The sequence below is a fragment of the Colletes gigas genome, unplaced genomic scaffold, assembly GCF_013123115.1.
Source record: "Colletes gigas isolate AHSC1104 unplaced genomic scaffold, ASM1312311v1 Colletes_gigas_Sc00006, whole genome shotgun sequence".
Classification (NCBI taxonomy): Eukaryota; Metazoa; Arthropoda; class Insecta; order Hymenoptera; family Colletidae; genus Colletes; species Colletes gigas.
In genome coordinates, this window is record NW_025106635.1 from 1,672,915 (window position 1) to 1,697,885 (window position 24,971).

The 24,971-nt window shown below is 43.8% G+C and overlaps 1 protein-coding gene across 4 annotated transcripts in view; it reads left to right on the top strand.

The window, feature by feature from the left end:
* LOC122395933 (nascent polypeptide-associated complex subunit alpha, muscle-specific form) overlaps positions 1 to 24,971 on the top strand; it is a 331,231-nt gene that overhangs the window by 42,800 nt on the left and 263,460 nt on the right. For 3 of the 4 annotated variants that reach the window (XM_043393876.1, XM_043393874.1, XM_043393873.1), the window contains one exon: positions 5,098 to 5,165. The exons of the other annotated variant lie outside the window; for it this stretch is intronic. The gene's annotated coding sequence lies outside the window, so the exon portion shown is untranslated. The remainder of the gene's footprint in view (positions 1 to 5,097; positions 5,166 to 24,971) is intronic. 4 annotated transcript variants of the gene reach the window in all.

Below are 24,971 nucleotides of genomic sequence, written 5' to 3' on the forward strand. Positions count from 1 at the left end.
TTGTCCGTAAGTCTTTTCGGTTGATATTTCGAACAATAAAAGTCACCCGACGTCGTTTCGAATTTCCATGAACACCGCTGTCCTCCTAAAGGAATATAACGACGCGAAAGAATGTAGGACGCGTAGGGTCGATGGGAACAAAGATGAGAAGAGCGAGCCACGAGATGAAAGACACAGGGCCAAGGGTTTCCACGACCTTTCTCGTGTTTTCTTCTTTTCATATTTCGATCCCTCGTCTTCCTCTCTCATCTCGTGGTCGATGCACGCGTGTGTCGTTCGCAGAACTTAGGTCGAGCACAATGCTTCTCGTTTATGAGAGGGATCCCGGGGTAGGTTTTACGACTCCGGGCTGCTCCGCAGACCAAACGAAAGACGAGGAGAAACGTACGCGGACGAGACGGCGGATAGAAGGAAAAGGGAGAAAGCTATCTTCGAAATTTCCTGCCCGACTCGTCGGAGAACCGACCGATATTCGAAAAATCCCGGAGCTTAATTGCCCTGCGGGGTCGATCGACTGTTTACTTTGTTTCTTCCCTTTTCAGCGCCGGTAGCGACGGGCTCAAACTCGATCGAACCACCTCGAATTAAGCCTGAGACCATTTTAATCCACGTAAAGAAAATTGCAACCTTGTTAGGTGTACGTATATATTAATTCACATCTGTTATTTCTCAATTACATATTTCGCCTCGCAGTCCTTCGAAGTGGATTAGAAACGTTCGGGTTATTTTGTATGCAGCGTTAGAACTGCATCGAAGGTGTTTTGAATCGTTTCGAATCTCCTTCGAAGTAGAAAGTTCTCGAAAGTCTAGATCGCGTAGGAAAGACTTTCTCTATAGAAACGTGAAATATCTGAACTTTTCAGCATCCTTGAAAGTAGAAAAAAGTAACCGTCGACGAGGATCATGGAGCTCACTAGCAATTTAGTCGGTGTAAAATGAAAAAAATAGCCCCCGCGAACACATATTTCAAGTCCTTAAGAACTGTAACATCGCGGTCGAGATTGCAATAATAATGTAAAGTTTTGTAAAAGAGAAAATACGTTTCTTTATCGGCCCAAGGCTAGGGTGTCTAGTTCTCGAAGAATCTGCGAGAAGTTTCTCCGGCTTGAATTGATCGTTCGACCGCGAGGAAGGATTTCATAAGTTTGCCTTTCGGAGAATAATAATCGCGGTGGCCGTCGATCGATCGTCCTCGGTGTTGCCGGTCCTCTTTGTTCTCTTTTTCGAAAACCGTAACCCCCGAGCGTCGAACGGGGGTGGAAAAGTTCGGACTTGGGAGTTTCTTCGTCGAACGCTGCCAAAGGGGCGGACGCAACGAATCGAAAGTAAAACACTCCTAACTCGCCGGCTAAGTCTGCTTTTTCTTCCAGCATCGGGATCACGGAGCGGTTCGCGTCGTTGAGTTTTTCTTATACGCGTTCGAATAGAGACGGTCTTCTAGTTACGACGATTCCGTTCGCTTCGATTCCCACCCTCCCCCCAGTTCGTTTGCCGCGCTTTCCACGACGGCTCCTCGTTGCGCGTTTACACGGTTACTGGAACAGGAGATTATGTAACCGATGCGTAATTATCTGTTACCAGCATAATGGAGTTCCGTTACGACAAACGCACGCGATTACCGTTGAAATTGCACCGTTGAACGTTGCACTTGATAGACCCGAATAATTCGGCCGTGTGCAATCGGATTTCGTCAAAGTTACGTGACGTTTCCTATATAGCGTGTTCCATTTCGATTCGAATTTATTTCGAATTTGGTGAAATGATTTTGAAAATTGTTTACTCCGGGGTATCGTTGTCGAAAGAAGCTTTTCATCTTTGTATAGATCGCGGAGGTTATTCACCGAAATGTCGCGTGCACTTTGCGTTTAATCGTTCGAACTACCCGGAACGAAAACGAATGCGTTCGAAACGACGCGGCTCGCCGAATGAATTAGAAGTACGAGAGGTTAATGTGTTTCTCGCGTTTAGCCAGTTGTATATCCGCCAGCCACCTTTCCGTATTATATTCTTACGGAAAGGAATATATCGTCCTTTGGGGACGCATCTGTTGCTGGGCCATAAATTTCCACCCCCGTTTTCGCAGCGCTACCTTTCATTCCCTCTCGCGCGCGTTCTCCCCCTCGGTCTGGGCGACCGTTCGTCCGCGACTCGTAAATCATCCTGATCACAGTTTTTCTAATTTGATCCCCACCCCCGCAACGACGTTCGGATTATCGGTCCACGTCACGATCCAACGGCCGCATAAATGTTACTCGACCGCCAGCAAATTGCTTCGGACCTTCGCAGGGACGAAAGAAATTCTCTCGCTTAACTATAGCCAGTAGCGGAGCAAAATTTTCATTTTACTTTAAATTCTGATATCGTACATATTTTTTATTCTCGTTTTATTAGGCCGAGAGTGGAGACTGGAATTTGAGTCGAAACGTTTGAATTAAACAAAGAGTCCACTTCTTCTCAAACAGAAGCTTTTATATGGAAAAATGTCGATTTTATTGGTTATCTGTTATTGAAATAAAATTTTGCTCGTTCCTGATGGGCAGCGGTAGTTCTGTATTCGTTCGAGGGGAACGAGAACTTTCGTTTCACGATGAACAAGAATAAACCGTCAATAGAAATATTTCGACGACCTGGAAGTCGATTTTTTGTTACGAAATCAAATATATATTGCGTCGGATAATTCGAGTTCGAGTTTCTATTCGTCGGAGATGTGTAGCCACGTCGGAAGTGAAATCTATTCTCAGAACGTAACGATGATAGCGTCGTTATATCTGAATGTTTTATTTATACCTACCTGGTGGTCCCGTTGCATGCATTCGTAATTTGATGTACTCGAACGATCGATGATATTTGCGTTTAAGGCGAGCTACGAGAATATCTCTCTTGGATTGGAAAGTAAAGAGAAATGTGGAGGATCAAATTTAGATGGTTTCGAGGAGGAAGACGCTGGACAGAATTTTTCTTCCCTCGAGGTAATTCGGTTGGAGTTATCAAGGTCGTTTTAAAGATCGTTCGAAATGGAACTACGTGCATAATGTTGTCTTCTCCATATTCTAGCAGATACCCAGTAGTTTTTTTACCAAAAGGATCCTTCAGGAAATGCAACGCGGGGCTGCGTGCGTCTTTTAAAACATCTCAAGCCCACTCGAAGCAATTAATCCTACGACACGCGATAGCTACATACGTGACTTCGTGTCACTGGCGCAAGGGTTCATGATTTGTATCAGTACCGTTCTGCTTTTGATTTCGTCATAAATATTGCGAAATACAAGTAGCATGTATTCGTTTTCACAACATTTTTATCGTGTATAGCGACTGAATTAATACGACCAGGATAGGTAGCCTGATTTCTCGTGTCGTAACCTATACGATGTAAACCTGGAGCGTTGGAAGAAGTTCAGTCAATAACAACGTAACCGGCAGCAGGTTGATAACGTAACAGTGGATTTGTCGTGGCCGTTAAACGAGCCAAGTCGGCTCCGAAAAGCGGGGGCGGACGGAGATTTTATCGCGACGAAGGGGGAGGAGAAAAAAAAAATTAATGATAATCGACGGAGGCAACCTAGTATCCTTCGAAGGTCTGGTTCAGGGCCGGCCTTCTGAAAGGATACGACGGTCGTGCCGCTGGCGATGGCGATGGTAATATCGATTTAGCAAAGGTTCTTCTTCGCCTCCTTTGCCTCCTTACCTCTTGTATATACTACGTGCTTCGTAACCGAGATAAACTCCCACCGTACTCCTCCTCCTACTCATCGTGCTACCCCTCCCTTTCTGCACACACCTCCCTCGTTTTATCTGGTTATTTATTTCACGTTGCTGCCTCTTTACCCGTTACGCGTTTCCAGCTTTTTTTTCTCGCGAGCTCGAGTCGCTCGCTTAGCACACGTCTCTACGAACGACCCGCGGAACAATAATTAGAAAGCAAGCGAAACAAGTACAAGGTACGATCAAAAAGCTGGGGAGCCTCGGTAACGAGTCGTTTATTATTAACCTTAACACTTCGATGGCCGCGTGTTTCAGGCGAAGACCGTTTTGTCTGCCTCTGGCGATTTTCACAAGAGTTTCCTATTCTTTGACTCAACATTTTATAAATATTATATGAACATGCAAATATCAAATTTCATTACATAGGTATCCTCTTAAACTTCTTCGTTGTTCGGTTTAACTTTTACCGAATAGAATTGATCCGAGGAGAAATTGAGACTTCGTTTATTTAATAACTTCGAGATTTATTAGAATTAACGTTAACTGTCTAACGCGTAAAAATAGAAAATTTGTTACGACCCAATTGCGCCGGGAACAGAATTTCCAATAAAGGTATTTGGGTTATCTATAGTGCTTCGTTAAATTTACCAACGAAAATTCGTCGGAAGAATTGGTCTCGATCTCGTGTTTTCTCATCATTTCATTAGTTTCGTTACGCTTTAAACGGCTTTCGCGGCGTAAAATCGATCGACTTTGCTCGGATTCGACGGTTTATGGAATCGACTGGATCGGTCGATCGATCGATTTTCGTTAAGTTCGAGCCGGAGCAAACTCTCGCAAGAATAACGAGAAGTTATCGCGTTGGTGGTGCACGGAAATAGAGCCCAGCCGTTTCGGCGTCGTTTTATCCGGTATTGAAGTCGGTAAAATCCGTAGAACCTCCAGCAGCGTGGCTTTGAAATATCAGCGCCGTTTCTGAGCGTCGTTACGCTTCATAATTTAACCGTACCTCTGCCACGCTCGATCGAACGGTTGTAATTTTTATAAATACAGCGCCAGGTCGTGCAATCCTGGATGTGTTCTTCGTGGAATCGCGTCAGTGATTCGTCGAGCCCCACTTTACGTAGAAAGCAACGCATTTTTCCACTGATAACGGTTCCACCGTTCTATAACATCCTGTTTTGTTGAATATTACGCAGGAAGACGATAAACGATATTTAGATTAGATACTAAATAGCTAGTAGTTCTTGTTTGTGGTTGAGAAGAGAATAGACTCTTCATTCCGTAAAGTAGTTGAATTCCTTTCAATATCATGCATCTATCCCAACATTTTCGTAGTTTTTTAAAACAGTGTTCAAAGGCTTAGTCAACACCATCAAATCTGTTTCTTTTCAGATGGATCTTAATTTTGGAGAACAGAAAAGAGTCACACGAAGCCAAGTCTAACGAATAGAGAGGATGAGGTAATCTTTTTTACTTTAACCGTTTGCTCTTGTTGGGACGAATCTTGAATATCAAGTTTTGATTTTCAAACAAACTTGCCGCGTTTTCTCTCTTCCACCGTGTGAATTGTGTCTTGGTTTCGAGGTCGTAACCATAAATCTGTGTTTCGTCACCAGCAACAATGCTATTTCTGAAGTTTCCGTCGTTTGCAGCTCTTTGTTTAAGTTCCGTACAAAGTTCTTGACGATGGCTCTTTTGTCGAGCAATCTCGACATAAATTGGATGCAAGCCTTCTCGTGCCAAGAGCATCGGTTAAAATTAACTGACAAGTCTCATATAGGTTCTCGATATCCCTTGCTATCTTTTAAATAATTAATCATCGATGTGCCTCGAGTATCAATTTTAAATTGGCTGTATATAAAACGGTGCAAGGGGTAGTTGTTGGATTCCCGTAGCCATTGATTGCATAATTGTTCGCCTCTTCGACTCTCGGTGTCTCGAAATAAAAGCAATTCGAACGCAGCGAGTAAATTCTGACGAGTGTCTGCCCCGTGAATGGCGGTTTCCGCGTATGCAAATTGTTACCTAGAACCCGCTGAACTGGTCTTCGTTAAATGGTTTTATAACTGTTAAACTGGTCTTCGCGGAACTATTACTCGAAAAGCCAATCGAGAGCCAATAGGCGCCACTAGAATTCGTTGCACGGTTATAAACGTCAATAACAGTTAATATCGAAGTTATCGGTACACAGCTGCTATCCAGGAATAAAGAAAACTGAGGTATTCTCGATGCATCGTCTCGAATCCTCTTCAAACTCCAATTACATCGAACGTTCGAGCACTCGAGATCAAACTCCAACAAATTCACGAGTACGCTGCCGGAAGTCTATTTAGGGTATCTTGGGAAACGTTGAGCCGTTTAGTCATTTTGCTTCCCGGTTACGGATATCAAGATTTTGAAACGCTCAATATTTTCTGGGACAGCCCGATGGGAGGAGTATAAATTAAATCGCGAAAGTAAACGGCGTAGTCGTTCTGTCGGTGTACGGTTGGAACGCAACGAGTCGTACAACAATTTGCTTAGGATAGCGACAGGAACGAAAGCCCGGGGGAGAAGCAGTAGGAGCGAATGGGAAAGGGGAAATTACGTCTGGTTGCGATGAACAGAGAGACAGCGATTCGCACGGGGGTAGACTGGCGTCTTTCGTCTCGTCCTCCCGCTATTGTCCCCTTCACGAGTCGCTCTTCGACAAAATCGTACTAGTAATGAGGAAGCAAGTCCTCGTCACGGGAATTAGAACCTTCACTCTCTCTGCGAACGATAATGTTTCGTTGATTTTGAAATTGCGTTGCTCCTCCTCGATACTTGTTGGTCTTTCTATTTTCCTACTGTTTACACGCGTTGTTGTCTGTTGTGCGTTGTCGCATACTGTAAATGCGTTTGCTTCGATTAGATTTTTTTTTAGAGTAAAATATTTTATTACCAATGTAGAGTTACGCTCGTATAACTGTATAATGCTAGTGATAAATGATCCATCAAAACCAATATAACGATTTTGATGTACTAATATACTGATATTGACATGTTCATTTATCACATCGATGTATCGTTAATGATATCGATACAAGGACCCCGATTAAACGATATAGCCACATGAATGTATACATACATTCATAAATCGTACGATGAGTTTGGTATATCGATACATTAATTTTGGGAAATATGTAACGGTATTAATGAGTGATGAATTGTCATAACAATATCGATATATCAGTATATCATAAATGACGGGTGCAATTAATATTGGTAAATAATTTAACGAGTTCGCGTGCATCGATCTAACAGTATCCATAACGTTATCAGTATACATATTACCTTCTTGAGGGCTCCTTTCATTTTTGGTGAAACAACTAGATTCTCCTATTTAACATCATGTGCTTTTATAATACGATACTATAAATACATCGATATCCATCCATTTCGTATCGAATTTAAATTTATTTCAACCTATCAACTACGTAACCAAAAATTACACCCATCTATTTTGAATCGAATTTAAATTAATCTCAGCCTACCAATTACGTAACCAAAAATGGCATGCATCTATTTCGTATCGAATCGAAGTTTATATTAGCCTACCAATTACGTAACCAAAAGTTACACCCTCTTGGTTCAGGGTTCAAAATTTGAAGCGAGTAAATCCATACCGCGAATCTAACAATTTCATTTTGAACTTACGATCTTCGAATTTTCATTACCGAGTCGTTCATTGTCGCATTTGACCTTAGACCTTTAAATCGTATCCGAACGAGCGCAATGGCGCGAGGAACGTTTCAGAGCTTTAACGGTGTTTTAACCGTTGTGTTTTATTATAGCAACGCTTTCCGGAACTGTTCGCGTAACGTATTTAATCTCCGTCGACCCTCCTCTCGCCGTACGAAAACGTGCCTGGACGAGAAAAGAATACTACTAAATAGCAGGGATTTATTTTTTAGCGAGAAAATAATCCCTCGACCGAATAATGAAAGGAACAAAATTACTCTTTGCCCGCCCGACCAACGTATCCGTCGTTTAATCTGTCCGTTTCAATTTTCTTCCACTCGATGATTTTTAGTTAATGCTAATTATCGTCCAGATATAGATCAAACCTCCCTCTGTTATTCCGTTGGACAAATATTTTCAAGTTTATTTAGCTCTCGTCGTGCATAACTGTTCGCGATGTATGTATTGTCGGTTTAGATCGGTAGCAATAACGATAATTAAGATATTAACGGAAAACGGTTGTATGTATTTCTCTCGATGCTATTGTTATCGTTGGTCGGGTGCTATCAACATTGACGTCATCATTATTTCATGCAAGCTGTAATCTGTTGCCAAGCTACAAAGAAACTAGCGAAGCCACTTGTACGGTTCGTAACATCGCTGTACGTGTTAACGTCTCGCGATATCACTGTGTTCCAGCACGAAACGCGATAATCCGCTGATAGCGGAGAGTCCGATTACACGGTGACGCGACCGGATCCGCGCCAAGTTCGCTCGGTACACGAGTTCGACGCACAGAACCGCCAGTGGAAGCCCGATTTTTTGGCAGCCATGAAATAATAAAAATAGGTTTCGCCGTGGTAATGGAATTTGCTCCGCTGGCAACCGATTCGAACGTATTAATAGCGTCAGTATTTTTAGTTGATGAAAATACGAGGTGCAAATGTCCCGGTTATTGTGTGAAAATTCAATAAGTGTTAGGTACAATTCAACGGGTCGTTTCGACGGACAATTTCAACGAATTTATCAGCATTATTAACGGAGATATTTACCGTTCATTCGCTGTCCATATGGGAAAGTAGTATTAAAAATTTTCAGTTATTTTTATTGTATATTTGTAGTACCGGGGTGCAGTGTTAAATATTAGAGGTACGTTAATTTTTTTAACTTTCATAAACACCTCTGTAAGATTCTTTACTCCTTCGTTCAACGCTTTCACATATTGGTAAATGCAATTATTACAAAATATATCGTGAAATTAATCCGGCGTAGAAACCCATGCTTAGCACTGATTAATTCAGCAGTGAAAAGGTTAAGTGACTTTAACGCTTGGTGAGGCAGGCTCGTATTATTCATTAGCTATAGTAAGTAGATACCGGTGGCCAGGGTCTAAAAAATATTTCGTTCGTTTATTTTACAGGAAATGGTACTTTCTGTCTGTGCATTTATTGGTAACACAGAACCTAACAGTTATAAACACCGATGTCGTTAAGTTGATAGAAAAAAAGCGACCGATAGACGGAGTAACGTTGCATATAAATTGCTGTACAGTGTTCCTAATCATCGTCTATTAATCGGATAAAATTGTACCTGTTTCTGCTCCAATCCCAACACTATGGCTTTCTCGCTAGAGCGCTATCGGCGCCCGCCATCGCGCTCGAGCGCGTGCACGAGCCGATGAATGCGAACCTGCACGGTCGCAGTCACGAGTGTTTCGCTGTTTACGAGTCGTTGGGTAATTAGTTTCAAGGTTACGCTAGTCATGCATACATAAACTCGATCGGGATCGGAGCGAGTTATCGCGAAGCACTCGAATCAGCTGAGCGCCGTACCGTATCAGAGCTAGAGATAACGAACGCGAGTGTCTGCAAGCGGACCGACCGACAAGTTTCGTAACGCATTGTAAAACTGCCCGGAATAATTAAAGAACCGTGTCTCTGAATGAATCTAAAGGCTTAGTTTGATTATTCAGGGTGTATCGTGTAACGCATAGAACCCAGAGGTTTCGAGAAACAATAGCAACGTGTGCTCCGTTTCGTTTCGTTTCGTTTCGTTTCCCTGTTTTAGTGTTTTGTACTTCGATAACTTCATTATGTTCCTTTCTGGTATAGATTACACGATGTACATGAGATTGTCGAACTCGGAGGCACGCGGTTCTTGACAAAACAAACCAGGTAGAAAGCGTCTCATACAATCAGGTGTTACCCGTGTCTACGCCATGTGTTCGATATGCCCGCCCATTCGTTTCAACACACGCTTCGGCGCGTTTCTTCAGACAATGTCGTGTTCTCACAAAGAATCCCACACCTTTCTTTTGCTTCTCATTGTGGCGATAGAGTTCGGATAAAATCCTGGAGCTCAACGATTAACAAAACGCAAGAATTGAAAATTTAATTCCGTTAAAATATACTCGGTGTTTAAGATCAGATTGAAGAGTCTCTGGCAGTTTCTCGTCGTTATGCAAATTATATGTATACTTATGTGCACGGTAAAAACTATGAGTCAGACGAGATTAAGAAAACAAGCTCTACTTTCGATCGAGCATGCGTATTTAAATATAGAAACGATGAATATTGATGAAGCCATTGATCGTTTCGCAAAAATTAAAACTCGAAAGCAGAGACGACGATTATACAAAGATAAATGAATTCTTTATTTATCTTTGAAAATGGGTCGAGCGTTGAGGCTTCGTTTCGAAACTGGCTTATTGACATTGGTGCTATAGTTACGCAAACAATTGAATATCGCTTTCTCGATTGTCTCGTACCTTATATAGAGATAACTTTCAGCTCGTTTGTTATTTATTTTTTCCTGCATCCCTACGAAAAAATGACAGTAAATTTTCTGCGGGTTCGTTCAGTTTTCTTCGCGTCTAGAGTCGTTCGTTATTGGATTGCAGTTTCTCGAGGAACGAAACGGATACCCTGGGCCCCCGTGGGATAGAGCTCATTTTGTCGAGGTTTATCTTAAGCACGCGGTAATTATACCGAGAGGCCGTGCCACCCACCTGCGCGCAATGTACACGCTCATTCACGCCGGTCGTTGTTGGACCGGTGTGTAAAGTTACTTCACCGATCGGCCGTGTTCGTTCGCGCGAACAAACGTCGAGTCTCGCAGAAAGCTGCGTGGGCCGCGAAGGACGACGCCGCGAGAGCAACGACTTCATTCGTTATCGACTTCATAGAAAGGTCCTCGGACCTCGGCGACCGGTCGTTTTTCAGTCGGACGCGTAAAAATATCGAGTCCTTTTGCGGTATCGCGCGCACGCCGCTATCCGAGCCACAGACCTTTGAATATCTCTTTCCAGAGAAGTATCCGATTTTTCCAAAAGCGACGACATTGTCCCGCGGACTCGCAGCTCTGTTCAAAACGGTTATTACGATGTTGGTCGTGCGTGCTGTCTCACCTTCACGCGGTCAGAAATAACGCTGGTACGACCAGGCGAAAGAAAACGATGGGAATCGGGGGAGGATCGAGTAAAAAAAAATTTAATAAACAAATTTCAAACGGAGTTTTGCGCGTTGTTGCGTACGCGTGGAATCGTCTTAATAATTCAAGGGGAACTGGTTTCCGCGTCGGAGAGCGCGGAACTCGATTTTTCACCGTTACAGCAATTCGCTGATAGGAGAAGGGGTGGGGGAGGCGCACCGTAACGTTCCGCGGAATGGAAAACCTTTATCGTCGGTGCGCTTTCGCCTCAGATTTGTGTCAGCGATAAGAACAGTAAGATATTTGTACTTGGAGCAATCGACTGCAAGGTGCACAGTTTAGTAGGTTCTCGTTGACGCGTGAAACGGCTGAAATTCCTCTCTCGATCGAGCTTCCGGGGGGCAGCACGTAATTCAGACCGGAGGGTGAACACACGGGCGCCGTCGTTCGTTCGTTGCTTCGTTGTGTTGGCTTTTGTGTACCTTTGCCGTTCAATCTACGGAAAAGCGGTCGCCAATTGTATCGAAACGCTGCTGTACAACAGCGAAAAATGAACAGCGCGCAGATTTTAATTTCCTTACAGGACGTTCGCTTTTCCTGCCCCTCGTTGTTTCGATCATTCGTAGCGCGACGAAGAGAAGCTCTCGTATCTCGTATTGTGTTTAATGACGCGGGGACAAGGAACTTTCGAATTTAAAATACTTTAGCTTCGAGCGGTGCTTAAAGAGATTTAAAAATAAAAAATCAACCGGTACGGGTTGGCTGGTTAACAGCGAACGGGTTAATCGGTTGAGTTCGATTTCGCGATCGTGAGCGATAAATTATCCACGGGATTGTCTTAATCGGGAAACGAGAGTTACCTGATCGAGCGTTCGAAAGTAATTTCTCCCTGCGGGGGAGAATTTGGCGCGGATAAGATCGAGAATGGCGGCCGCGTTCGAATCTGCGTGCGGTCGGAAACGCACGGCGATACTCTTTGGTAATGCGTTCGTTCTGGCCGCGTTATCTCGAGCATGTAATCTTATCCCCGATCTGTAAACACCGAGAGATAAGTACCAGTGGATAAGCGGTTACAGGTGGTTCCCCTCTCTCTATATTCCTTCTCATTCTCTGTTTCTCTCAGTTCCCCTTCCCTTTTGCCGTTGCCTTCTTCTCACATGCTTCTCGCCGTCTTCATTCGACGTCGTTGCTCTCCTTGACATCCAGGTACGCGAGAGCAAGCAGGTATTCGTACGTGCATCGATGCTCGATCCATTAAAAAAGTATTGTTCTCGTAGATACGTCGCTTTTTAACGGTAACTTGTTATTCGGAATCGTGCCATTACAGATTCGTGTGTCCAGTTTGCTTGTAAGTCGCGTACCACTTTACCCTTTAACGACAATGAACACGTAGCAAAATGTCAAGTCTCGTCGTAGACATTGCAAGATGTATGGAATGTATTCAAAGATCGTAATAGGATATGCATATTTTTCCTGAATGAAAATGCATGTATAATTGCTAGAGAAAAATGTTTTGCTATGTAACAAGTTCTGTTTTTTCGGTTTCGTATTACTTCCGCGATAAGAACTGACTGCAAGATATTACGATCTGTATAACTGGAATCGTATTTAAATTAGCGAAACACGTGTCAAAAACACCTTTCAAAATCGACGATCGATTTAACGAGCTATAGCATAAAGACGTTTGGAATTGCAACACGGCACAATAAATAAATATAATTGATTTACTATCGTGAGTTGATATGGAAGCATTTCTCGATAAGGTATCTCGATAGGAAACGATTATCGCCAGACTGTCTGTCGCATTCTGCATCGAGCTTCTGCATTGATTTCGCGTGCTTTTGTAAATCGGTCTCCTGAATTCGACGACCACGTCGACTTTACCATTGGATTATATATTACAATTTCAAGTATATTTTTGCTAGAACATTATTGAAGAATTAAAATTTAAAAAGTGATCGTATGAAACACTTTTAGTTACAAGTTTTGGCCCAGTTATTAAAATCAGCGGAGTGCTCGCGATCGTCGAAGTTTAGTGGCGCATGGGGATCGAAGTAGGATCGTTGGTCGACGGACGCACGTGTAAAATAACGATATTTTTGTTGGTTATAAACGCGAGGCGTGCGCCACGGTAGCCTAATCTTAGAATATCTGTTCGCGAGCAGACGAGGACGCGCGGAGCTCGCGCTTTGGTATTTCAAAAAGAGCAACATTCGAATTGGCGACGATCTAACCGCGCGAAACTGCGTCGTTCGCGTGTTGGTTGCGCTCTGCACGAGTGCATGCGTCGAAACAACCGGCGCGCGCTACCGCGACCGCTCGAAAACACCCGTAGTAGACGCAGAAACGAGACAGCGTCGTTGTAGTGGTAACGCGTTACTTTAGGGTCAACGCATTGCCAAGGTGGCGGCCATGTGGCACGTTCTGGCGCATGGCAGAGCGCTTGCGTGCACACTCGACCCGGCTTATCCTCGATTGGCCGCCTCTGTGCATACATACATCGCACCAGCGTGCTGCGGTTCTGCACTCACCGCTATTATTAATCCCGTTCCGGGGGCGACAAGCTATCCTCAAATCGAACAGAAACAGTTTCTAATTAATAAAGTTTGTCGCTCTGATTATCAACTAAACTTGTGTAACAAGGACGCGGCAGTTGTTGGGTCATAAAGAGCAGAACGGTCGTGCGAGACTCCGTTACAGCTCGTTAACGCGATACGGTTTTTCGACCGCCATATTACCGCATCGGTATGAACCGAAAACAACGTTCACACCCTTTCGCAGTTTCGTCGCGCGTTCAGCTTCCAAACACAAGAGCTTTTGTGTTGATGTGATCGAAAGATAGATACAAACGTGCCCCAGTTTCTCCTAGTTTCTATCGCATATTAAGACGTATTAATTCGATCGATCGAACCTCGAGTAATTGGAGGCGCGCGGAGAATACGTGCCTTTTTGCGCCCGAAGAGAAAAGTTCGTCGTCTAGGAGGCTGAAACGACGCAGCCGACGAAACTGGCGCAAAAACCGGAGAAAAGTTGGTGAGAATCTGGTCAGCGAAAGGATTAAGAGCATCGAGGCCGCGGTATAAGTAGCGCATGAACGAAGCAACGTTCACAATGCGACGTAATGCAGGGGGACTCTGACGTTGCTGTTTCTCGAGGATCTTTATTACTCTCGGCCATCTGGAATGACCATTTGCGGCCTCGTCGCGATAACGTTACCAACTTGCCTCTTAATCGCGCGATACTGCCTCGTAAATGTAACGCACCGACACTTCGATGATCGTTGCATGGCGATCGTAAAACATAAACTCCGCGAAGGGTGCTCCATAAATTGATTAATTGGACGGGGGGCCTTCGTTCTATAGAGATTCGATCGATTTATCGAAGACACACCGACGCCCGCGAGCCTTCGAGTCTTTTCACGCCGTGGCGATACTTTATCAGCTTTAAAGGCCGACTAACCGAGCTCTTCGAATACCGGTAACATTAGAGACTCTTGACCCACATATTAGTTCCCAGTGACAAGTACGTTCTGATCTTGAACATACACGAGAGCCGAAAAGAGGCACGGTCGTCGAATAACGTGGTTTCGGTTACACGTGGGTCTCTTCACGAATAAATTTCAAGGCTGTTCTTTTCTCTACGTACGATCTCCTATCTTTTTTCTCTCCGAGTAACACTTTCTATTCCGTAACCTACTTTGGTCCGAGAATATAGTACCTAATACGTATGTACATATGCATGTCCACACATGGAATAAGGTTTCCAGTCAACAGTATGTATGTAGAAAGATTTTCGCATATTAAAACGAGCAACAATATACAGAATTAATGTGGTCGTTTAATGTACATTCTATATATTTTTTTTAAATTGTTTCTTTTTTAATTCAGTGACAAAAGAGTGGTTGTAAATTACAAATTCATATCGTTTAAACATATTAGATTTAAAATCGATTTAGTAACAGTGCTCGTACAAGTTGGATCCGTGGTGCACGTGGCGTTCGTCAACGTGACTTTCTAAAATCGTTAAGGGATAAATATGCGTGCGGAAGTGGGCATTGTTGCTCGTTTACTCGTGTTCTATTACCTAAGCCCCTCCGGAGAAGGAAAACCGAGAGAGCGACGGGTCAGTTTACTCTTAGCTGCATTCACGAGTCTGTTTCAAAGGAACGGAAGCGTTTTCGAACTGTGGGTCCCTTTGTTGATTTATCGACGGTGTTTAATAGGTCTGTCTAGTCTGGAGATAAAAAGACATTGATTTTTATCATTTTGCTTTTTCTTAAAATCTCAAAATTAAAAGATACATTGAACAATGGTGTTATTTGAAAAATAACAGATATAACAATTGAAAAATACGTTTGAAAATATTCTTATACCGTTGTGAAATATAAGTTAATATATATATACGAAAGAAAATAAAATAGAAAATGTCAAATATTACTTAGTTCCTAGAATTCTCAGCTAAACAGACTTCTTAATCCAACGAAGGGAGCAAAGAGCACGTTCGAGTGGCCATTCTGTTAAATTGAACGGTCCTGCAGAATCTACTCGTTCACTCGATTACCTGGTACCTAGATTCGTTGGAAGATACGCGTGTCGTACGAATATTATTCGGTTGTTATAATTTTACGATTCGTTTTATTAAATCACGAGACAAGATCAGCGTACCAGCTACAGGTTCTCTAATTAACGATATTCGGTCCGCGATTCACGGTGCAATGTCTCGCGAAAAGATCAAATTAACTTCGTTTAAAGAGATTATTTATCTCGGGCGTGTTTGTTTCGTTGCGCGTGCCGCGATAAATCTCGTTCGAATTAAAATTACACTTTTCCTTCGACGAATCAATTAACCGAGGAATTCGAGCGTCCGTTGACGTCAACGCGCTCCGCGAATTAATTCGTCGATTTCAATAATGAGTTACAGGGGGATCGGTTCGCTTGTTCGTACTTTTCAGGGTCGTTTAAAAGTACAGCAGAGTCTCGATTAACTGGCTTGATCGGGATCCGGAGAGCTCGAATAGATCGAGACCCGAGGGAAAATAAGCTAAAAATGCTTTTCCTATACAAAACGTGCTCTTTATTATTAAAAGATGGTGTACACTTTTACAATACGTACTAAACTAACTTGTGGCTAACTTTTTCATTTTCCTTTAATGTTTTGTTCTATGTATTAAGTATAGTCTAATTATAAAAAAATTGTTAGACGGGCTATAATTTCGTCCCGCGGTGTATCAGTTGGCCCAAGTCACGACGGAAGTAGGTGTCGAGCTTAACCCAGACCCAACCTAGACCCGAATGCGCGTTCTCCCGTTAACATCGATTCTTTTCGTGGCTCCCGAGCGTGTTCCGCAGACGAAATGTTGCAGTAACGCGACCCGACAGGAACAACAGTTCGTTTGCGTCTCATTCACAGTGCTTTGTAGAAAAAGATCGTGGAGTTACATTCGCGTACCGTTACGCGGGATTGGTTGGACAATAGGGTCGTGTGAAAGCGGCCGGTACGAGTCGAATCGTTACCTGTAACTCGTACCCTCTGTCGTAACGGAGCCCTCGCGGTGCACGTGTTTCGGACGTTTATTTCTCGCGCATAAAAGCAACCGATTTAAAATGGTCATTTGAGTTTATCTTGTCATCGCTGCCTCGCGCAGCAGATTTCCCCTTACGGTGTCTTTATACAAATCAGGAGCGTGCCGCGACCATTGCTCGTGGCTGACCTACTTCTCCGTCGTACCTGCGAACGAACAGTAAAACCTTTATCCAAACCTCCGTTACCCGGTCGCTCTATTATTCGAAGGTTCTACCATTCGAAAATAGCATGCCCTTGCACCGGGGATGGGCGACATTTTATTTGAATAATAGATGACTAATTCGACCGGCGTATAGCGACGTATAGCAAGGTCAGCGTCCTAAACGTTTCGTTATTCGTAGTACGGGAGGTGATTCGCCACGAAGAAGTACATATGTCGAAAAGGAAAATCGAGCTCGAAGATTTATGGAGGACATCAGGGAAGTAGAAGCAGCGCGTAATGGACAGACGCGGCAAACGTTCTTCTCTAATAGAAATGTATTAACTACGACTAATAGCGAGCAGGTAGCCTATAATCGCTCGATCCTAAGATCAGGTAGATTATGACTCAGAATTGCCAGCCTCCTACGCTACGAGTCATCGAAGAAAGGTACTTAAACGGCACGGTGTCGACTCCAATTACATTAGCTTGCAAGAACGTTATCTGTTCGAATTGAGTCATTCGTTAGACAACTCGGGATATCCCTGTAATTTATCTAGGATTTTTATCGAAATTTCTATGCTGTAACCGAATAGTCCGCGTTGCTTGTTCCCTCGTGCCAGATATGAAAATCTAGTACCCGGCGTAACTGACCCGTGCCATCAAATATGGAAGTCCACGAGGAAAGCCGGCGGAACGGACGTGTTAACGTCGAAAGTTGCCGGTCGGAAATCATTTCGGGTATCAAAGCACACGAGAGTACACCGTCGTGATTCTCCCGCAATGGTATCGTCCCGGGTACATAGCCATTATCATCATTCGTCATCATTATCGCCATCGCAGTCGTATCGCAACAGCGCGCGCACTTGGCATTGTTCTCATTCCCTCTTGTTCTCCCCGATCTCTCGAAGGCAATCTCTCCATCCGTTTCTTTCTTCGATCGGCTCACCACGCGCGTCATTCCTCCTTCCTCCGGCTTGCTTTCGTCCTTCGATTCCATTTCCGCGTCTCCAATCAGCGATTTACCGAAGTGGAACGCGATATACCCGTCGCTTAATCACCTCCATCCTCCCGTGATTTCGCCCACGGCTCCTTTCCTTCTTCGATCCTCGTTCGTTGCTCCTTTCCACTCGTTTCCAACGTCCTCCACGACGGTCCCGGGCTCTTTCTCCGGTTTTTCCATTTCTCCCCTGTTCACCTTTCAAGTTTTCCCTTCGTCGGGAAGGGCTCGACTAACTGGATGTTGGCTCCTTAGCCTTAGCTTCTGACGCGGAACTTCCATTTAATTAACCGGGAACTCGCGCCGCGATACTTTGCTATCGTCTCCCGGTCGCTTATCCTCGTTCATCGCCTAGCCGACGCGAAACTTTAGCCGCGAGCTGCTTTTTCCTTTCCCGGCCTACACCCTCGAACCGTGGTTTGTTAACCCCCTGTAACCTCGCGTGACCCTAAAATCACATGCCCATTATCTCTATTCTTATGTATTTTCTGTACGCTCCAAAATTTCGGTGTCTCGTGTTTCGATTCGAAGTTCAAGTTCGACGCGTAAAGTCAAAGTTATGTATATTATACATGCACATAATGAATTACGCTATGCAATTTAGACGTAGACGTAAGAGCTGTTGGAACGAATGCCAAGAAACCGTATCGACAATCTTATTTGACCTTCTCTCGCGTAACCCAGACAATCGATAATACGTAACGCAATCAATGCATGCGATTCAGTTAGATATTAGCCGGAAGCGTTCGAAGGCATGCGACAGTCGATGATAAGGCGTATCAACGTGAGTGTGACTGCAAATAAAGGCCGCTTCGAACGTCTATTGTGAAATCGTGTCATAATTTCAAGTGGCTGTATATTTCGAACAAAAGGTTTTTGAACCGATGTTTATTAAGACTTTTTACTAGACGTAGAATATTTATCCGAGTAATAAAAACTGCTGTTAAATGCAAGAATATGATATACGAAATATCAATATCCGGGACATTCGTTACTCGTTAAAATGAACCAATTTGTTTGAAATGCGTTCGGAAAGCGAAAATCACTTCTCGAATTTTCGAAATACCATATAAAGCTGGTAACAAGTTAATGCCTTATATCGCATATTTGTTTGAATTCTGTCGAGTCATAACTTATCACTTATCGCACACTAAGCGCAACAATACATGTCAAAGAATTAGCAGTTGTAGAATGCGTTCAGTGGACATGTTTAATATTTATTGTAGATAAAATATGCTTATCCTTTATCGTAATTTTGTGTTAAACAAACAGGTATTCAAAACTATGCTGCATTTCTTCTAATACTTCTAGAATTGTCGAGCAATGGAACCTAATGACGTATAAAGCATTGTACGAAAGTAGAGTTGAAATTGAAGTCGGACGATTTTAATGCTTCCCTTGTAAGGGTTAATCTCCCAGGACGGCGTTGAGCGTGCATTTGCACAAGGGTGCAAACGGTCTCGGTGTACCACGGTGGTGTAACGCAGATTTGATCAGCCGTGTTTTTTTACCCGCGATAAGAACGTCGACGGCAACGCGCAATTGCCGTCGACGACGCGATCGCGTTTCTGTGTGCAGTCGTTACACACCGTGGAATCGAGTCTGCGGATAAATTTACCGCGACCCCCGGTTTCGACCGGCGCTTACGTTTTGTTTCTCTACTTCGCGCGCTTATTTCGTTTCGAATTCCCTGCCACGAGAGCGTATCCGCGACCAGAAACGCGCCTACGCGCTAAATTTTATCCATCAACGAGAAATCTGTCAAAGGGGGATGAAAGTTCGCTTCGAGGATTTGAAAATCTCGTTCTTAGAAATGATAAAGAATAATTATTATAAAGAGTCGGAATGTTTGGTCGATTGTTTGATATCGTTTGTAAAATGCATCGCGACGCGTCATCGTTGCGCTGAACGTGTCCCTAGCATTTATAGGATCGAAGACGAGCGTGGCGCGCGCGAAAGTTACCCTTTTAATCCATTAAGTGCGATTTCGTTCTGCGAGCATTACAGTCGACGGGCGGTAATTAAATTATGCCGCGGAGATATCGAGCAGTCGAGAGACGAGGTCGTAGCAGCTCGATAGAAGCTGTGTTGAATCCCGAACGAATTTCGTTCGCCTCGCTGTCTGCGACCAAGTGAAATCTTCGACGCAAGAAGCGCGCGTTCCGTCGAACCGAGGCTAAGCTGCATTGATATTTCCATGAGTGGATTCTGAGCGCATAATTCAGCTGAATTTAGAAAGTATGATTTCGAACTATTCTCCATACCAGTTTCCCAATCTTTTTCTGGATTATGCTCCAACTCGACGCCTCCAAGATTCCTAAAAGAATACCTTGTCCCCAAAACATCGTAAATTTTTATTACACGTATCTAACTCCAACGCATTTTCTATATTTTTATCGAATCCATCGAAGGACCGGTAAAATCTATGGGATTTGATAAAAGTTGCGGGAGAATAGTTGGCAGTTAATGGATTAACGCGATTGTTCGTGACTCGGATTTTCCAGGGTTAAACGTTTGCACGACGTGATTGGTCTCGACGATTCGACAGGGATATTTGTTCGTCGCTCGATATTTGATCGGCTTACCCGTAAAATGATTAAAAATCTTTCATCGTCGATACTTCCAGTTCGTTCCTGAAGCGCGAGACGAAAATCGAATTCCGTTTGAGCCGCGGGTGCGGCAGGGACGAAGGGTATATTAACGACTCCCCACGGTTGGATGGCGAAATAACGAGGAAACCGGGACGCAACGCTTTCGGCATACCCGCAACGGGACGCATCACTCTTTTTTCCCCTTTTCTGTCTCTCGTTCGTTCGGAACCTGTCACCATTAACGTTCTCCATTCTCTACCTCTCTTTCTCTTTCTCTCTTACTCTCCTTGAATTGTTAATGTCACGTCTTCCACGTTTTCCTGAATCGGTCCAGGATCTTCATTTATTTCCCACCTCGTCTACTCTTCTTCACCCACGCGCCGCGACTTTTGCTATGAAAACTTCGGCGTACCCAATTTACACCACGCTGCTGTTCCATCTGACAACTGGATAAGTGATGGATGAAAGCAAGATGTGGCATGTATTAATCAATAAATAAGTTAGGACTTGATAAAATCAATGACACGGATTTCCAGTGGATACTGTTTGATAAAACTTATTGGATCGGTGAACGGGCGAGGAGGAATTTCCCTGGACAATTCCTCTGCGTCGACAAACCGCGATAAAAGATCGTCCTTGTCGTAGCTATCTCCGTCGGAGTAATGACAGAGCGCGTTGGGTCCGAAAGTCGAGTGCGAGCCTCGTGCAGCGTGCACGCTCTTACGCAATTCCCTTCTTCCTCGTTTTTCTCCCGTGGCCGTTTCCTCGTGTTGGTTCGTCTCCGCTAGTCGGCCTAGCGAGCAAGAACGGCTGGCTACGTTCAAAGAGTGGATAAATATAGACCGACCGCGGAGTGCCTCACGGACGACGACGAACAGACTCCCTGGCTGCGCGCATACCGTAATTATACGACAATTAGAAAGCAAGGACACGCTTCGCACCGACGTCGCCACGACGACGACGACGACGACGACGACGACGACGACGACGACGTCGTTCGAGCAGAGGTGTGTTGTGTAGCGTCTCTTCTCCATCTCTCTCAAATCCCTTTGCATCGTCTCTATGTTTAACGATATACCGTGGAATTCAGGGGAAACCATTTACCGGTAAACAGTATCGCTAATGCTATCAGAAGTAGTCGGTAGCAGCCTTTACAGCTCGGTAATGGTCCGAAGTCGTAACTTTGATGACGGTATCGTTAATGCAATCGAAACGACGATTACGTCGAAAGCGACCTACATGATATCGGTTTTTGCCTCCCCGCGATGGATGCTTTACCACGCTCGCGATTCGAAACGCCACTTGTCAAATTTCTCTTTGACGATTTTTTCATCTTTTTCGTCGATCCTTACTTGTCTGATTACTGTACACCCCCGTTACACATAGTTTATTCTTAAGTAGATTTCAAGTTGAAAAATGTATAATAAGGATCATAAAAATTGTACAGTCACAAAATTACACTTTCATTTATTTTAGTAGATTCTAGCAATCGGAAGCCCCGTCGGTGGCTTCTGTGCATTCGAAGTAGCATGCACAGAAGCGTTTGAATCGAGCGTATCCCACAGAGGCATTCTTCTCAGCTGCCAATGATACTTTCTCCTGGGAATTTATCGTCCGTCGCAACGGTATCGTCCAATAAAACGCCGTTCTGCGAGTTTGGAACAGGTTTTGCGGCATAATCGGCCGACTCGTCCCGTAGGAGCGCACGAAATAGCTCGAAGTAAGTAGCCGCGGAAGCTGCCGCCTGTTATCCCGCTTCGAGGCTATCGACGGACAGCCTTGTTCACGGATCTTTTGGTTTAACAGAGCCCCGCGATCGTCACGGCAAGATATTAAGAATACACCGTGACTCAGATTTCTTCAAACGAACCTGCGTCGAACCTAAGAATTGAGAAATCTTTTGTACGTCGCGCATCAATAACTTACTTCGTTCCCAACGCAAAGCTATCTTTTGTCAATCGCGTGGAATGTTTTCGGTATTCAAATATTTCGGAATTCGTATTTAAAACGATCCCTTGCATTCGTCACTGTTTAGAACATTCTCACGTTTCTACTGAAAATATTTTTCACGCCAGTTCGTAGATATTGTAAAAATCCTCTTATCGATATTCAGATCGACGGCGGTGGTGTTCGATTAAATTTGTCGAGTTGTTCCGTAGCTGGATAAATGTCTGTTATTCGAACCGAAAGAAAACAAGGTTAACGCGATCAGGTATTAGATTCTCACGATCGGGGTATTAAATTCGCCGTTGCGCGAGAGAATTTACATCCGGGCGTACTCGTGTTCGACGTTTCGGTGAAACATTAATTCTCGGTTAATGCTAAGCGCGATAAAATAAATTACGGCCGATCGAAATCTGCAGCTACGGCGCGGTCGTCGTAGTCACGTTTATTCGCGAAATAAATACCACGAATTGAATATGCTCGCGAGTCGTGCCCCGGCACGGTTAATTGTGTTTGTATCGATATCGCGTATAATATTGATGCACGGGTGATTACCGAAAACGGAATTACAGCGGAAAGCAAGTTTCGTACGTCCGTGGCTAATTTACCAACGGGGAAATCGATTCATTGAAATTTTCATGCACCATCGGAAGGGGGGAAAAAAGTCAAGCAAATCAGTTTAACTTTTATTTTATTTTATTTTTTTAACGCCATCGTCGCGCGAACCAACGCCATTATACATGCAAATACCAGTACGAAAAAGACATCATAAAATCTTACGAAAGATCGACGAACGAAACGATTGATCGAGAATCACGAAAGAACAGCCATAACTCGATATTCGGATATCTCGATGACAAATTAAAGTTCGATCCCGCGAAATTGCACGAACGCAAGCGCGGCTCGAATTGAATTTTTATCGAGTTAAAGCAATATTATCGTTTCGCCGCGATGTCGCAACGTTGAACAGGAATTCATTCATGATTTTGAGTCGCTTTCTCCATTATTCACGGCGGTCCACGCTGACGAGTATCCCAGTTAAATCGGTTTAACTTCTCGCGATTTGTAATCCAACCGTCGCTGTTCAGCCATCGCTGCCGATAAAACGAATAATCCCTCGCTTAATGGATTAAACAAAGAACCGTTATACAAAATATTGATTCCATCCTAACTGGAAGACAAGCAGTTTGCGCGGCTTTTGATGGATGTACCGAATTCTCAATCGCGATACATCGAATCGTGACAACGACAGAGAACAGTTGCCAAAATTCGATTTGTTCTCTTTCAAAATTTTTGGTAAAATAGATTTAAAAAGTCTTTTGTCCGGTTAGAAAATTTCAAAGGTGTTTAAATAGTTTCTTCCGAGGATTCCTTTTTAAAACCATAGAGTACGACTTGGACGTTGACATAAGTAGAAACAGTGAGTAGTGGACAGGAAGGACTTTCGATTCGTAAGGACCACCCCTGTCATTTTATGCGTCGCGATAGGTAAATATCTTGGTGTGATCTCTGGTTAAACAAATATTAACAACAACGTTCGCGTCTCTATATTGTCGTTGGGAAATGTTTGCCGATATTTCGCTGGCCCATTGGGTTTTCCGTAGCCCACGGTAGCTCCACGGAAAACGATTAGAGAGGTTGATGTCCGACGGCGTAACAAAGGGGTGGCTAACGCGTGACGAGACTACAGAGAAAGATAGAGAGCGAGTTTTCACAGATGTTCCGGGTCAGCCAGCAACGAAGGGAAATAATCGGTTGAGCGGAATCTCTGGCAGAAATTGCTAAAAGCGGCGACAGAACGTCGGTGGTGTTTCTCTCTCTCTTTAGAGCGTCGAGATAGCGATCCTTCCGCGGTACCCTAATTAAATTGAATCACGAAATACCCCGGAGCAGGAAATACCCAATGAAGACGTACATTAACAAATTAAAGCGCCTTCGCGTTCGAGAGATCCTTGGACACTTGCCAGTCTTCGCTTTAAACGTCAGTAAAAACCCTGCTCGTGAATCCTCGTTCCGTTCGATTCGACGGAGAAATTGCCGCGTTTTTAGCACGCTTTCTACCGATCCCATTCCTCTCCATCGCCACGACGCTGATCCGTGGATGCTCGACGAGAAGTTTCCATTGGGAACGCTACAAAAATCGATCGTTCCGTTTATTCGATAATAATTTAATTACATTCTGTCTGTTCGACTCTGCTTGATTTATTCTTTATAAAAATGAAGTCCAGCGCGCGTCTAATTAATCATATTTGTAGCGAGAACCACGAGATTCGTACGATCGCGTTGTTTCTATTTCCGCGCTGGGCAACCCCTATTCTGACCCGCTTCTACGGCTGTTATCCCGGCTGTTCGAGTTATGCTCTGCACGCATATCGATTGGTTTCAACCCCACCGTTGCCTTTCTGTCCAGCAATTTCCCCGATACCGGAGATCCTGCTGAAATTGAGATAAAATATGCGAGCCGCGATCTTCTGCGGTTCGATGGAAACGAGAGTACGATTGTTTTCTTTTGCAAGTCTGCGTTTCTTTCCGAACAAAGCACCTATCGAAATACTATCGAGTCATAAAATAAGTTCGGTTATACACAGTATTTCCTTATTTATTAACGGAGCACGGAATTGCATTCAATCAGTTATATAATCTCCATTATTTAATAGAATTTTCTGGTAGTTATATCTCGTACTCTTCTTCCTCGCGAATGTATTTCAAGGTATAAAGTGGGGGTGTACTCTCCTCGATAACAAAAACAGTCACGCAAACTTCTACGTAATTGTTAGAAAGCTAAACATGTTTGGTTACGGGAAACGGTATAAAATATTTTCTTGTACACTGCGGGAAAGGTTCTGAAGGCGACGGCGTTGCTAACTCAAACAGCTTT